This window comes from Schistocerca nitens, chromosome 2, assembly GCF_023898315.1.
Source record: "Schistocerca nitens isolate TAMUIC-IGC-003100 chromosome 2, iqSchNite1.1, whole genome shotgun sequence".
Taxonomy (NCBI): domain Eukaryota; kingdom Metazoa; phylum Arthropoda; class Insecta; order Orthoptera; family Acrididae; genus Schistocerca; species Schistocerca nitens.
The window spans coordinates 801,586,742-801,601,932 of NC_064615.1; the positions used below are offsets into that span (position 1 = coordinate 801,586,742).

Here is a 15,191-nt window from a genome sequence, read left to right on the forward strand (position 1 = left end):
GGCTCGCGTTTCTATTACAAGAATTAGTGTTTGAATAGTTGAAGCCAAATAGAAATGACGTTACAGTTGTGTCTGTTCTAATACACATCAACCTCATTTACCTGCTTTTTTGCGCCGTTAATTTCCGTTCGTTAATGAATTTAAATACTTTAAAAGCTCAAGGCTCTGAAGAAACAATAAAAAGTAAGACAATTATTGCCAGCAGATGCACAAGACTCATAAACCAGGTTTCATTTGCCAAAAGCCTAACACCTACAAGAAAAAATATACCTGTTAGTAGACGGAAAGAATGTGCGACAAATCAGGAATTTCTGTTTTCGGAAATATGGCTGTGTCAGTACTGGACGTGTTTCAAGAAAGTGTTTACTTTTCGGCAAATAGTACCTCTTTTATTGCTCATGTATATTGCTGGTACTATTGGTCTGTATTGTTTCTATAGCGACTTGTGTATCACTAGTCTTTTAGATTCGTTAAGGGACCGAACGCGTGATAATTGCATGGTATGAGAACAGAGTTAGGGCAGGTCCTTCGGGTTCCCAGATCGACAGGCGTCTTTTGTCAAATCGCGATCGTCACTGAATTTGCCGAACCATTCCACAAGGTCGTCTTCGAAAGACGGTCCGCCCGATAGACCTTGTCTATTATCCTGTGGATGACTACCGGTGTTTGCCCTTCGGCAGCCAAGAAAAGAATAACAGCACATTCTTCCTGTTTGGACGCATTTGGTAATAACGTCGCCATAGTTCACACTGCAGCATTTACCGTCCATACGTCGGAAAGACACCAACGACACACTAATCCCTTGCTTACATATCGGTGCTTATATACCGGCGTCGGAGTCGCTCTACGTTGGTTATACGCTGGAACAACGCCCTCAAAAGGAAAATTCACCCCTTACGGAAGTGAACAGAGAAATTTTGTACCGGCTGTGAGGCACTGAAATCTATGAAGTAGCTTCGTAACAGAGTCAACACGCGGCATAGCGATGTGCTATGCAAATGTGATACGCTGTGCGCAGAGCCGTACATAATCCACAGCGACGTGGTCCCCATCGCTGTATGTCCATTTTTTCCTCCCTCTTACTCCCATTCAAAATGAGAACGAGAGAGAGAGAGAGAGAGAAATAGAGATAGAGACAGGGTGGGAGGATACAGAGAGAGAGAGAGAGAGAGAGAGAGAGAGAGAGAGAGAGAGAGAGAGAGCGCACCTGCGGGTGCAGAAGCGCGAGTAGCGACAAGTCTGAATGAGTGGTGGTCGGAGCGCTCGCCAGCGACCGCGTGCAATATACAGGGCCTGATAAATATTGATGCCGCGGCGTGGCGGTGAAATCTCCCCCGGCCCTCGGCTGCCGGCAGTGGCAGCTAACGGCGGCCATATACTGCCGCCGAGCTGAGCTGCGCCGCGCGCTCGGCGCCATCCCCATGCCAGCAGCGGGCTACGAGTGTAGTACTGCGCTACACGAATAGCTGAGTACCTCTGCCGCTCTTCCTTTGTACTTCATACGAGCATCGCTCACATCTGACACCACGTGAAATAACTTCAAGAAAATACTCATTTACTGTTCAGTCTCAGTTGCATATTTTTAATTACATTACACGTTTCGATCACTCAGGACCATCATCAGATCTAAGTATAGCGTCTGCGAACTATCTTGTCTACTCGAAACCACATATCAGAAGAGATAATCCATGTGATTCTGAACAGACAAGACAGGTTTCTGACGCTACTACTTAGATATGAAGATAATCCTGGACGCTCGAACATGTAATCTAACTAAAAATATACAGTTGAGGGGAAACTAAAAATGAGAATGATCTTAAGTATCAATAGTGTTGCTGTTTCTCCCAAGACGAATTTGTCGGCTACAGTGAAATTCCTTCTTTGTTGTTGTTGTAGAAATTAGACAGGAGACTGAGAAAATTGTTAGAAAATGTCTATAGGCCCTGAATCTTTTTTTTAGCCATTATTCAATAGCCTTAGGATGAAACCTCTAACGCAGTATGTTGCACACTCCTACAGCTACATACGTATTCTCTAAGCCACTGCACAGTACATGTGGATGATACATTTATTATTAAATGCAAAAACTGGCATAATGTCCTCGGAGAACAAATCCACCATCACTGGCATTCAGATACATTAATAATTTCCCTTGATTGCATTCTTTTTTTTAAAAAAAAGAAAAAAAAGATGACCGATTTCGGTTCAACATGAATCACCCTCAGATCTGAACATACGGGTTATGAGAGTAGCCCATTCAGCTATTGACAAATTTTCGTGTTACGTCACGTAATAAAATTACCCAGTTCCTGTTGAGTCGAAATACATTATTTAAAATAAAATTAATGCAATGTTCACATTCTGTAATGCATTTCTGTAGGAGTGATCCAGTTTTTAGCGTCTTTTGGATAGCAACATATACTCTGCAAGGCCACTGCGCGAAGTATCTTAAAACTCATCGAGGTCGGCTGCCTACTGATGTCTTTTATGTATTTTAAACCTGACTTCCCATGTACTGAATACTATTTTATATCAGAGCAGCACACAATGTTCTTAAAATATTGGAAATCGTGTGTGCCTGCTAAGACATTTGCACGGATGGCAGCCTATGTGTTTAACACCTGTTATGTCAACAGATCCGAATGTGCCTTAAACAGCGTGAAACGTGTTACTGGCAAAATATAAAATAGTAAACCCTGCTTTGCAGCCAAGACTGATTAACTCTTCAAAATCATGCAATCAAGACGGATAATAAATCTGTCTTAAGTGTTAAATGGTTCCCTGAACGTGAACTCGCCCTTGACTTTGAGAAACCACACTATTTTCAGTGCTGTACAACAAATATTAACACGGACAATTTCTTAGCACGTGAACAGGTGTCAGTGTATATATGATTATGAAAACTTGGATTAGAAGAAACTTGTTACTGAGCTGCTCAAACCAACACATTCAGGAACTGCTTTTCGTATAATTGTTAGCCCTGGAAACAAAGGAATCAACATCAGAACATATTTTGCATATTTCCACTCAATAATGTTTTATGAAATAATTTTCTGGGGTAACTCATCATTTAAAAAGAGGGTATGACTATACAGAGGCGAGCAGTAAAAATAATACGTGGTGCTTAGCTCGCAAAATAATACGCAGACAATTTCTACAATATACACTCCTGGAAATTGAAATAAGAACACCGTGAATTCATTGTCCCAGGAAGGGGAAACTTTATTGACACATTCCTGGGGTCAGATACATCACATGATCACACTGACAGAACCACAGGCACATAGACACAGGCAACAGAGCATGCACAATGTCGGCACTAGTACAGTGTATATCCACCTTTCGCAGCAATGCAGGCTGCTATTCTCCCATGGAGACGATCGTAGAGATGCTGGATGTAGTCCTGTGGAACGGCTTGCCATGCCATTTCCACCTGGCGCCTCAGTTGGACCAGCGTTCGTGCTGGACGTGCAGACCGCGTGAGACGACGCTTCATCCAGTCCCAAACATGCTCAATGGGGGACAGATCCGGAGATCTTGCTGGCCAGGGTAGTTGACTTACACCTTCTAGAGCACGTTGGGTGGCACGGGATACATGCGGACGTGCATTGTCCTGTTGGAACAGCAAGTTCCCTTGCCGGTCTAGGAATGGTAGAACGATGGGTTCGATGACGGTTTGGATGTACCGTTCACTATTCAGTGTCCCCTCGACGATCACCAGCGGTTTACGGCCAGTGTAGGAGATCGCTCCCCACACCATGATGCCGGGTGTTGGCCCTGTGTGCCTCGGTCGTATGCAGTCCTGATTGTGGCGCTCACCTGCACGGCGCCAAACACGCATACGACCATCATTGGCACCAAGGCAGAAGCGACTCTCATCGCTGAAGACGACACGTCTCCATTCGTCCCTCCATTCACGCCTGTCGCGACACCACTGGAGGCGGGCTGCACGATGTTGGGGCGTGAGCGGAAGACGGCCTACCGGTGTGCGGGACCGTAGCCCAGCTTCATGGAGACGGTTGCGAATGGTCCTCGCCGATACCCCAGGAGCAACAGTGTCCCTAATTTGCTGGGAAGTGGCGGTGCGGTCCCCTACGGCACTGCGTAGGATCCTACGGTCTTGGCGTGCATCCGTGCGTCGCTGCGGTCCGGTCCCAGGTCGACGGGCACGTGCACCTTCCGCCGACCACTGGCGACAACATCGATGTACTGTGGAGACCTCACGCCCCACGTGTTGAGCAATTCGGCGGTACGTCCACCCGGCCTCCCGCATGCCCACTATACGCCCTCGCTCAAAGTCCGTCAACTGCACATACGGTTCACGTCCACGCTGTCGCGGCATGCTACCAGTGTTAAAGACTGCGATGGAGCTCCGTATGCCACGGCAAACTGGCTGACACTGACGGCGGCGGTGCACAAATGCTGCGCAGCTAGCGCCATTCGACGGCCAACACCGCGGTTCCTGGTGTGTCTGCTGTGCCGTGCGTGTGATCATTGCTCGTACAGCCCTCTCGCAGTGTCTGGAGCGAGTATGGTGGGTCTGACACACCGGTGTCAATGTGTTCTTTTTTCCATTTCCAGGAGTGTAAGATTGAGTGGTGTGTTTCGAAGACTAGCAATTATACGAAGAGCAAAAGTATCTGAACATAATTGTTTGAGCAATTCTGTAATATTTTGGAATTTTAACCGCCCTTTCAGAGTGTATGTACATTTGCCAATGAAATTCGTCATAAATAAACCATCCAATTTGAAAAGAACAACAATATCCATCCCTTTAGGTTTAGAAAAAAATGACCTCCGTTACTCGTTACTAAAGCTGTCAATGTTTTAGAAAGAAGTACGATATACAGAGTGGTCCATAGATCGTGACCGGGCCAAATATCACACGAAAAAAGCGTCAAACGAAAAAACTACAAACAACGAAACTTGTCTAGCTTGAAGGGGGAAACCAGATGGTGCTATGTTTGGCCCGCTAGATGGCGGTGCCATAGATCAAACGAATATCAACTGCGTTTTTTAAAAATAGGAACCCCCATTTTTATCACATATTCGTGTAGTACGTAAATAAATATGAATGTTTTAGTTGCACCACTTTTTCCGCTTCATCGAGGATACCGAGCTGCGTACATAGCACACTCCCATTGGGGATTCTGATCACAATACCCATACATCAACACGATATCGACCTCTTCCGCAATTGGTAAACGGTCCATTTTAACACAGGTAATGTATCACGAAGCAAATTCCGTCCGCACTGGCAGAATGTTACGTGCTACCACGTACTTATACGTTTGTGACTATTACAGTGCCATCTATCACAAAGCGGAAAAATTGGTCCAACTAAAACATTCATATTTCTTTACGTACTACACGAATATGTAATAAAAAATGGGGGTTCCTATTTTTAAAAAACGCAGTTGATATCCGTTTGACCTATGGCAGCGCAATCTAGCGGGCTAACCATAGCGCCATCTGGTTTGCCCCTTCAAGCTAGACGAGTTTTGTTCTTTGTAGTTTTTTCGTGTGATGCTTATTTCGTGAGATATTTGGCCCGGTCACTATCAATGGACCACTCTGTATATCATCAAAAGTTTTTGATCATTTTCTCAATAACGTAAGACGTTTGACAAGTGGAAAAGCAAGTTTTAAATCAAACAAAAAACTCCTACTACTCCACAGAGCAATTTTTATTTAAAATCTGGTAGCCTGTAAAAAAGTGAGAAAAAGGCATTGTTTTAAGTGTAGTTGCATGAACTGGACTGAAAAGTAATAACTTCATTGAGGCCAGTGTGCTGCGTAGGAAATGGTCAGCATGTAGCCATCTACTGAAACTAAACGTAAGTAGGAGGGCGTACTGAAAAGTAATGCCTCCGAGTTTATGTGAAAACTCTTAAAGCTTTTTAAATAAACTTTGTTAACATTGTGGATTTTTATTCTTTATGTCTACTTATTTGTAGCCTATGCCGTTAGAGGGCTCCGAATTGTAGCGTGTAACATGGCCGTGTGTAACGTAGCTACATCAATGCCTGTGAAACAGCGTGCTGTAATCGAGTTTAGAATTCGAAGAGTTCCCGCACAAGTGAAGCACCTTCTTCTTCAGCATGGCACTGCCAAAGCACACGAGCTGTGCGACATCTGCGACAATCCGACGCCTTGGGGTCACATTCATCGATCATCCTCCACACATTCCGATTTTCATCTGTCTCCATAACTTACAGAATACTTTCCAGGATTTCGCTTTGATAGCGATGAAGTGGTGCAAGTAGAGGTGAGGTTGTGGCTCTGTCAACAAAGTGAAACATTCTACAGCGACGGTATCATTATACTAGACCGAGCGAGATGGCGCAGTGGCTAGAGCACTGGACTCGCATTCGGGAGGACGACAGTTCAATCCCGCGTCCGGCCATCCTGATTTAGGTTTTCTGTGATTTCCCTAAATCGCTCCAGGCAAATAGCGGGATGGTTCCTTTGAAAGGGCACGGCCGACTTCCTTCCCCGTCCTTCCCTAATCCGATGAGACCGATGACCTCGCTGTTTGGTCTCCCCCCAAACAACCCATACCCAACCCATTATATTAGCCTCCCGTGGGAAGATATGCGTTCGTCACCAGGGTGACTCTGATGATTAATAAATATGTGCACATGAAGAATAAAGATGTTGGTTGTAAATAAAGTTAAGTTTATCTAAAAAAGCTTTGAGGTCTTGCCCACTCATCGCTAATAAGGTGCCTAAGGGATGTAGCGTTCACGGAATGCTATACATCAGTTCAAACAAATAATATTAGTAGTTTTATTTCTACAATGCAAATTGACAATACTTAACTTTGATTACAACAAATGTCGCTAGCGAGAGGCGACATGAAAACAGTGAAGTTCTTGCTATACACGAAGTCCTAGTAAGCACTTGGTAAGGATCACGACGATGTGATAGCGTGGCACTAATATCCATTGCAGACAGGGCTGACCTGAGCGGCCGAGCCTTGCACGAGCAGCGCTTGTATTCACTTCTTCCAGGTGTCGCTCTTGGCGCAGGGCGGTCCATTTCCACGCACCATTGGCCGACGTTTCCTCACCAACTTCTCTGGTCCTGCTTGTAGTTACGCCAGAATATTAAGAAATTTTATATAAAAATTACGGAGGTATTACTTTTCGTGTTCTTAGCGGAAAGATCAATCTCAACGAAAAAGGAAGCGAGACAGTAGTACTATAGCACTACAAAAACGAACTGTACTTGTTTTGGAGGGCTGAAGGGATATCCATGTAGCCCCTTGAGGAAATCTTGGAACGAGATTACATAAGTAGTAATCGTGTTGTCAAAGCGCACCTCCCCAAACAATGTGAAATTAATAATCGCAGTATACCGGGTGATCAAAAAGTCAGTGTAAATTTGAAAACTGAATAAACCACGGAATAATGTAGATAGAGAGGTACACATTGACACGCGTGCTTGGAATGAGATTGGGTTTTATTATAACCAAAAAAAAAAAAATTCAAAAAATGTCCTACAGATGGCGCTTCATCTGATCAGAATAGCAATAATTAGCATAACAAAGTAACACAAAGCAAAGATGATGTTCTTTACAGGAAATGCTCAATATGGACATCATCATTCCTCAACAATAGCTGTAGTCGAGGAATTATGTTGTGAACAGCACTGTAAAACATGTCTGGAGTTATGGTGAGGCATTGGCGTCGGATGTTGTCTTTCAGCATCCCTAGAGATGTCTGCCCATCACGATACACTTGCGACTTCAGGTAACCCCAAAGCCAATAATCGCACGGACTGAGGTCTGGGGACCTGGGAGGCCAAGCATGACGAAAGTGGCGCCTGAGCACACGATCATCACCAAACGACGCCCGCAATTCCAGCAGGCGTTTATCAGGCAGGCTAGGGATGATGCGATTCTGTAACATATCGGCGTACCTCTCAACCGTCACGGTACCAGTTTTGCTGTCCAGCGCCATCTGTCGGACATTTTGTGAACTTTTTTTTTTGTTCATGTCATTCCAGGCATGTGTGTCAATTTTTACCTTTCTATCTTCATTATTCGGTGGTTTATTAAGTTTTCAAATTTATACTGACTTTTTGATCAGCCGGTATTTCAATTTGATCGTGAAATCTATCTTCTGAACAATAATACGTCAGGACATTGAGTCCATGTTCATCGATTTAACCTTCGTTAAATTCAGTTATCACGCCACAAGAGGGAGTGGCATCGCTTATTAATACCGATAATCTTTATGAGGACTGAAGAAATGTGACGCAACATTTCTTGGCGTGAAGCAGAATACAAGGCGATCTGGGGTGGCACGGAGTAATGTCGTGTCAGCTTGCAGAACGCTTGGTATGAGGGATATTTCTGCTGAGTTAAACATAATGGGTTGAAAATGTGAGGGAATTCCCCTCTTGAAAGAATAGATTCGACAAGAGTAATCCGTCAGTGGTTAGGTAAGAAAATATTGCGTGCCATTAAAACGACCCCAACTTCGATAGCCGATTAACATTTGGCTGAGCTGGGAAATAACCACATGTGACTAATTGGTTACAGTCCTACATGGCACAATTCAGTGGCACAGGAATGTAAATATGACAAGTGCCTCATTTGTTTTGGGAATGTGTAGATAATTATCTTAGTGCTTTCGCAAACTTCCCTTATGCCTCTTCTTTAGTAAGTTTTTTCTCAGTCTTCGTCTGACAATGGCGTTCGTTCACAACTGTTTTTCCTTCTACTTGTTTTCATTTGAGACTGAATTCTTCTGTTTTATGAATGTCCCTTCTGCTACCTTCCCATGTGACGGTTCTCTTTCCGGAAGTCGTAAACACTCAGAAAGACAAGCTGAGTACATGAGACTGCCTCAGGAACATCTGTTCAGTGTATTTCACCCTACGTTAGAGCTGCACCTTACAGGCCGAAGGAGGGTTTCCTGCAGCTGAAGTTTCCTTCCGTCAGAGGATGACACAACTGCTGATGAGAAACAAGGACAAAGCAAAGAGGTCTAGTGCAAAGAAGTCGCACATTTATTTTTCGCCGCGTGGCAGACAGCGCCGCCAAAGCGAATTTCCCGAAATACCTTCGCAGTAAACAGCGCGCGGCCGTTGTGTGGCACGCTATGGCGAGCTATGCACGGCGTTGTTTGTGCGCTGCGCCGCCGCGTACTGCGCACTCTAGCGGCAGCCTTCCGCGAAGTGCCGGAAGCCGAAAACCCGTGCGGCCAGAACACGGCACTGCTGCTAACTGCTGCAAGCGCCGCCGCTCACCAGCTTATCACACCCGTCGACTGACTGTCAACAACACTGCAGTTTGAAACACGTATTTCCGCTGTAATATATTTTTCGTCACACTGCCGATGACCTTGTTGTGCCGTAAACTCGTTAAAAAAAACTGTAGAAAATTCACAGTTTGTGTTTTTCTTCCGTGAACGAGTGATTCTCTTACTAAGCAACGAAAGAGGAATTCATCAACATGATAAGTTATACCACAACAGCAGAATTACTACTCGCCTTCTAAGCCTAACATAGGGGCCCAAATTTCGTCACCTTGGTAGTTCAGGACCTATATAGACCAGTTTTGACAGAGTGTGGAAAAGGCTACAAATTGTTATATATACTCCTAAATTTATCCTCCGCTTGTAGGAAAACTACATCTAACTTTTTAAAACAGGCTAAAACCAGTATCTGGCATAAACATCAACACTCCAAAAACAGTGTACCTCCAAAAAAAAGTGTTCCTAATTTCACTCCCTATAGAACTGCTCAAAAGTAGAATTAATTGAAATGTATTTTTCGATTGTAACACTGACAGACAGTTTCACAATTACTAATCACTTGAAAGTCATAAATGGACAATTTTATAGTTACTTTTAGCCTTCTAAAGATGTATGACATATGATTTTGTATGTCTACGGAGATGAAGAGTACGTTTCGTGATAACTATCCGAGCGTTTCGTGCAACGAATCCATTTCGCTCCGCTTTTGTTTCCATACGTGTAAAAATAAAGTAATCCTTACAAACAGCAAATAAAATCAATTTTTAACGACAGATCCATATTTCGTCCCCGGGATGAAAAGAGGAACTGGACCAGTGACGAAATTACGAACATCCCCAGATTTATTACTACAAACCCTTGACCATAGCGATTACACACGAGAAACTACAACACACAACTGAAATATAGTCCAATATTGGAATAAAAACCAGTGCTCACACTCAGAATTGCATGCTGTTAGTCTTACAGTTCCATTAAATCACCTCAGCATGAAAAAATTAATTCCGTCCTAAGCGGAAGCTACGCGTACTATGCACAACAGATTCTCTCAACAAAACAATGGACGAAGGTCACGCATGAATGCTCAGCTAAACGTTTGCTACGAACTGTAGAAAACGATAAATTCCTAGGGGGCCAAAACGAGGAGCACGGACGATATTAGGGCTCCTTATTGATAAAGCTGAAAATAAAGTTACCAGAACACACCTGATTCATTAATAGTGACGGAAACAGAACCTTATGCCAAATAACGAGTCCATTACTGAGGGGAAGCACTTACCGTTACTATAAAAGCAAATTATAAGAAGGTAAGGGAAGATATGAGGAAAAACTACTGCATCAAGGCGCGTAAAACTGAGACGGAACTACGCCCAAGTGAAAAATGGTTCAAATGGCTCTGAGCACTATGGGACTTAACTGCTGTGGTTATCAGTCCCCTAGAAATTAGAACTACTTAAACCTAACTAACCTAAGGACATCACACACATCCATGCCCGAGGCAGGATTCGAACCTGCGACCGTAGCGGTCGCACGGTTCCGGACTGCGCGCCTAGAACAGCGAGACCACCGCGGCCGGCTACGCCCAAGTGAGTTTGATTTATTTGACAGTAATATTTCACAACGAATGGCTGCCCTTATTTGTGATACGTACTTTTTCAACAGAAAAGCTTAGTTAGGCGTAAAGAAAGTGTGGCACTCCTTATGTAGTGTGTAATCAAATGTCTTAGGAAAGAGCAATCAACTTTTCATTTTCAATTTTCAATTTAGATCACACCGTGTCGAGCGCAGTTCACAACATCAAAAGGTTCAACACAAGTCGTCATCAGATTAAATAAATGTAAACAAGAAACTAGTTATGAGGCAATAACAGAACAGTACACAATACTTACAAACAGCTGAAAGCTGTTCTTCTGATGTATGTAGAACCATAAGTGCCACTATTTGCCAGTATTCCCACACTTTTTTTTCTTGTTTTTGTGTCGTCAGTCTATTGCCTGGTTTGATGCAGCCCACCACGAGTTCCTCTCCTGTGCCAACCTCTTGTTCTCAGAGCAGCACTTGCAACCCACGTCCTCAGTTATTTGCTGGATGTATTCCAATCTCTGTTTTCCTCAGCAGTTTTTACCCTGTACAGCTCCATCTAGTACCGTGGAAGTTCCCTTTCAGAGAGCACAAGAAGAATGTGGACTTGCAGACTGGAAATTATGGTCAGTATGTTCTCCAGCGCTTTCTACATCTACATCTACATCCATACTCCACAAGCCACCTGACGGTGTGTGGCGGAGGGTACTCCCTTCTATTCCAGTCTCGTATTGTTCGTGGAAATAAAGATTTTCGGTATGCCTCTGTGTGGGCTCTAATCTCTCTGACTTTATCCTCATGATCTCTTCGCGAGATATACGTAGGAGGGAGCAATATCCTGCTTGACTCCCCGGTGAAGGTATGTTCTCGAAACTTCAACAAAAGCCCGTACCGAGCTACTGAGCGTCTCTCCTGCAGTCTTCCATCTCTGTAACGATCTCGCGATTACCAAACGCTACTCTCCGTTGGATCTTCTCTATCTGTTCTATCAACCCTATCTGGTACGGATCCCACACTGGTGAGCAATATTCAAGCAGTGGGCGAACATGTGTACTGTAACCTTCATCCCTTGTTTTCGGATTGCATTTCCTAAGGATTCTTCCACTGAATCTCAGTCTGGCATCTGCTTTACCGACGATCAACTTTATGTGATCACTCCATTTTAAATCACTCTTAATGCCTACTCCCAGATAATTTATGGAATTAACTGCTTCCAGTTGCTGACCTACAATATTGTAGCTAAATGATACGGGATCTTTCTTTCTATGTATTTGCAGCACATTACACTTGTCTACATTGAGATTCAGTTGCCATTCCCTGCACCATGCGTCAATTCGTTGCAGATCCTCCTGCATTTCAGTACAATTTTCCATTGTTACAACCTCTCGATATACTACTGTCTGACCGCAAAAATTGTTTTCAGGCTCTTTTAAAGACAGTTGTTGTTGTTGTGGTCTTCAGTCCTCCATGCTACTCTATCCTGTGCAAGCTTCTTCATCTCCCAGTACCTACTGCAGCCTACATCCTTCTGAATCTGCTTAGTGTACGCTTCTCTTGGTCTCCCTCTACGATTTTTACACTCCACGCTGCCCTCCAGTACTAAATTGGTGATCCCTTGATGCCTCAGAACATGTCCTACCAACCGATCCCTTCTTCTTGTCAAGTTGTGCCATAAACTCCTCTTCTCCCCAATTATATTCAATACCTCCTCATTAGTTATGGGATCTACCCATCTAATCTTCAGCATTCTTCTGTAGCACCACATTTCGAAAGATTCTATTCTCTTCTTGTCTAAACTATTTATCGTCCACGTTTCATTTCCATACATGGCTACACTCCACACAAATACTTTCAGAAACTACTTCCTAACACTTAAATGAATACTCGATGTTAACAAGTTTCTCTTCTTCAGAAACGCTTTCCTTGCCATTGCCAGTCTACATTTTATATCCTCTCTACTTCGACCATCATCAGTTATTTTGCTCCCGAAATAGCAAAACTCCTTTACTACTTTAAGTGTCTCATTTCCTAATCTAATTCCCTCACCATCGCCCGACTTAATTCGACTACATTCCATTACCCTAATTTTACTTTTGTTGATGTTCATCTTATACTACTGGTAGAAGCGGACCTCGGGGAAGATCCGTTTGGATTCCGTAGAAATGTTGGAACACGTGAGGCAATACTAACCTTACGACTTATCTTAGAAGAAAGATTAAAAAAAGGCAAACCTACGTTTCTAGCATTTGTTGACTTAGAGAAAGCTTTTGACAATGTTAACTGGAATACTCTCTTTCAAATTCTGAAGGTGGCAGGGATAAAATACAGGGAGCGAAAGGCTATTTACAATTTGTACAGAAACCAGATGGCAGTTATAAGAGTCGAGGGGCATGAAAGGGAAGCAGTGGTTGGGAAAGGAGTGAGACAGGGTTGTAGCCTCTCCCCGATGTTATTCAATCTGTATATTGAGCAAGCAGTAAAGGAAACAAAAGAAAAATTCGGAGTAGGTATTAAAAATCATGGAGAAGAAGTAAAAACTTTGAGGTTCGCCGATGACATTGTAATTCTGTCAGAGACAGCAAAGGACTTGGAAGAGCAGTTGAACGGAATGGACAGTGTCTTGAATGGAGGATATAAGATGAACATCAACAAAAGCAAAACGAGGATAATGGAATGTAGTCAAATTAAATCGGGTGATGCTGAGGGGATTAGATTAGGAAATGAGACACTTAAAGTAGTAAGGGAGTTTTGCTATTTAGGGAGTAAAATAACTGATGATGGTCGAAGTAGAGAGGATATAAAATGTAGACTGGCAATGGCAAGGAAATCGTTTCTGAAGAAGAGAAATTTGTTAACATCGAGTACAGATTTAAGTGTCAGGAAGTCGTTTCTGAAAGTATTTGTATGGAGTGTAGCCATGTATGGAAGTGAAACATGGACGATAACCAGTTTCGACAAGAAGAGAATAGAAGCTTTCGAAATGTGGTGCTACAGAAGAATGCTGAATATAAGGTGGGTAGATCACGTAACTAATGAGGAGGTATTGAATAGGATTGGGGAGAAGAGAAGTTTGTGGCACAACTTGAGTAGAAGAAGGGATCGGTTGGTAGGACATGTTTTGAGGCATCAAGGGATCACAAATTTAGCATTGGAGGGCAGCGTGGAGGGTAAAAATCGTAGAGGGAGACCAAGAGATCAATACACTAAGCAGATTCATAAGGATGTAGGCTGCAGTAGGTACTGGGAGATGAAGAAGCTTGCACAGGATAGAGTAGCATGGAGAGCTGCATCAAACCAGTCTCAGGACTGAAGACCACAACAACAACAACAACATCTTATATTCTCCTTTCAAGACACTGTCCATTCCGTTCAACTGCTCTTCCAAGTCCTTTGCTGTTTCTGACAGAATTACAATGTCATCGGCGAATCTCAAAGTTTTTATTTCTTCTCCATGGATTTTAATACCTACTCCGAACTTTTCTTTTGTTTCCTTTACTGCTTGCTCAATATACAGATTGAATAACTTCGGGGAGAGGTTACAACCCTGTCTCACTCCCTTCTCAACCACTGCTTCCCTTTCATGCCCCTCGACTCTTATAACTGCCATCTAGTTTCTGTACAAATTGTAAATAGCCTTTCGCTCCATGTATTTTACCCCTGCCACCTTCAGAATTTGAAAGAGCCAGTGAAGAATATAATTAACCCGCTGCCCCACAGGCCCACTGACTTTGCAGAAGATGTGGAACATCAATAGATACACACATCCACTTTTACAATATGTATGGACTAGGGCGCATATGGAGGCGTGTAGGCAGTACTGTTCCCTCGCTCCTTTTGCGAGTGGTACAAGAAGGGGAAAGACTAGTCGTGATGCAGGGTATCTTCTGCCATATAATGTACAGTGACTAGCCAATTATGTAGATGTATAAAAAGACACTCCTACAGTGGCCATGGTGTGTTGGCTTCCCGTTAATTATCTATTGCGTTACGCCTTAGAGTATTGCTGCGTTTACCAGCTAATTACGTTCCTCTGTCGGATGCGCTGGCACGAAGGGGGAGCCCGACGGCCGGCACTCCCCCGCGCGGCGCAGTCGGATTCCTCGGCCGGGCGGCGTTCGCCCGCGGAATCCCGACCCGCCGTATCGACCGAGTTGGAGGCGTCGCCCGCTGATAGACCGTAACTATGGCTACACGCGCCACCCCCACGTCGCGGGGTTACTCCGGCAGGCAGGCCGGGCGAGCTTCAATATTTCAGCCGCGCTGATACGCGGAACGCGGGCGGCCGTTGCCTCCCCTGCCACTTGCCACGGCCGCGCCGAAAGAGCGCCGAGTCCGTCGCAGCTC

The 15,191-nt window shown here is 44.0% G+C and overlaps 1 protein-coding gene across 1 annotated transcript in view; it reads right to left on the reverse strand.

The window, feature by feature from the left end:
• LOC126235344 (T-box transcription factor TBX20-like) overlaps nt 1-15,191 on the reverse strand; it is a 255,113-nt gene that overhangs the window by 188,090 nt on the left and 51,832 nt on the right. The window lies entirely within an intron of this gene.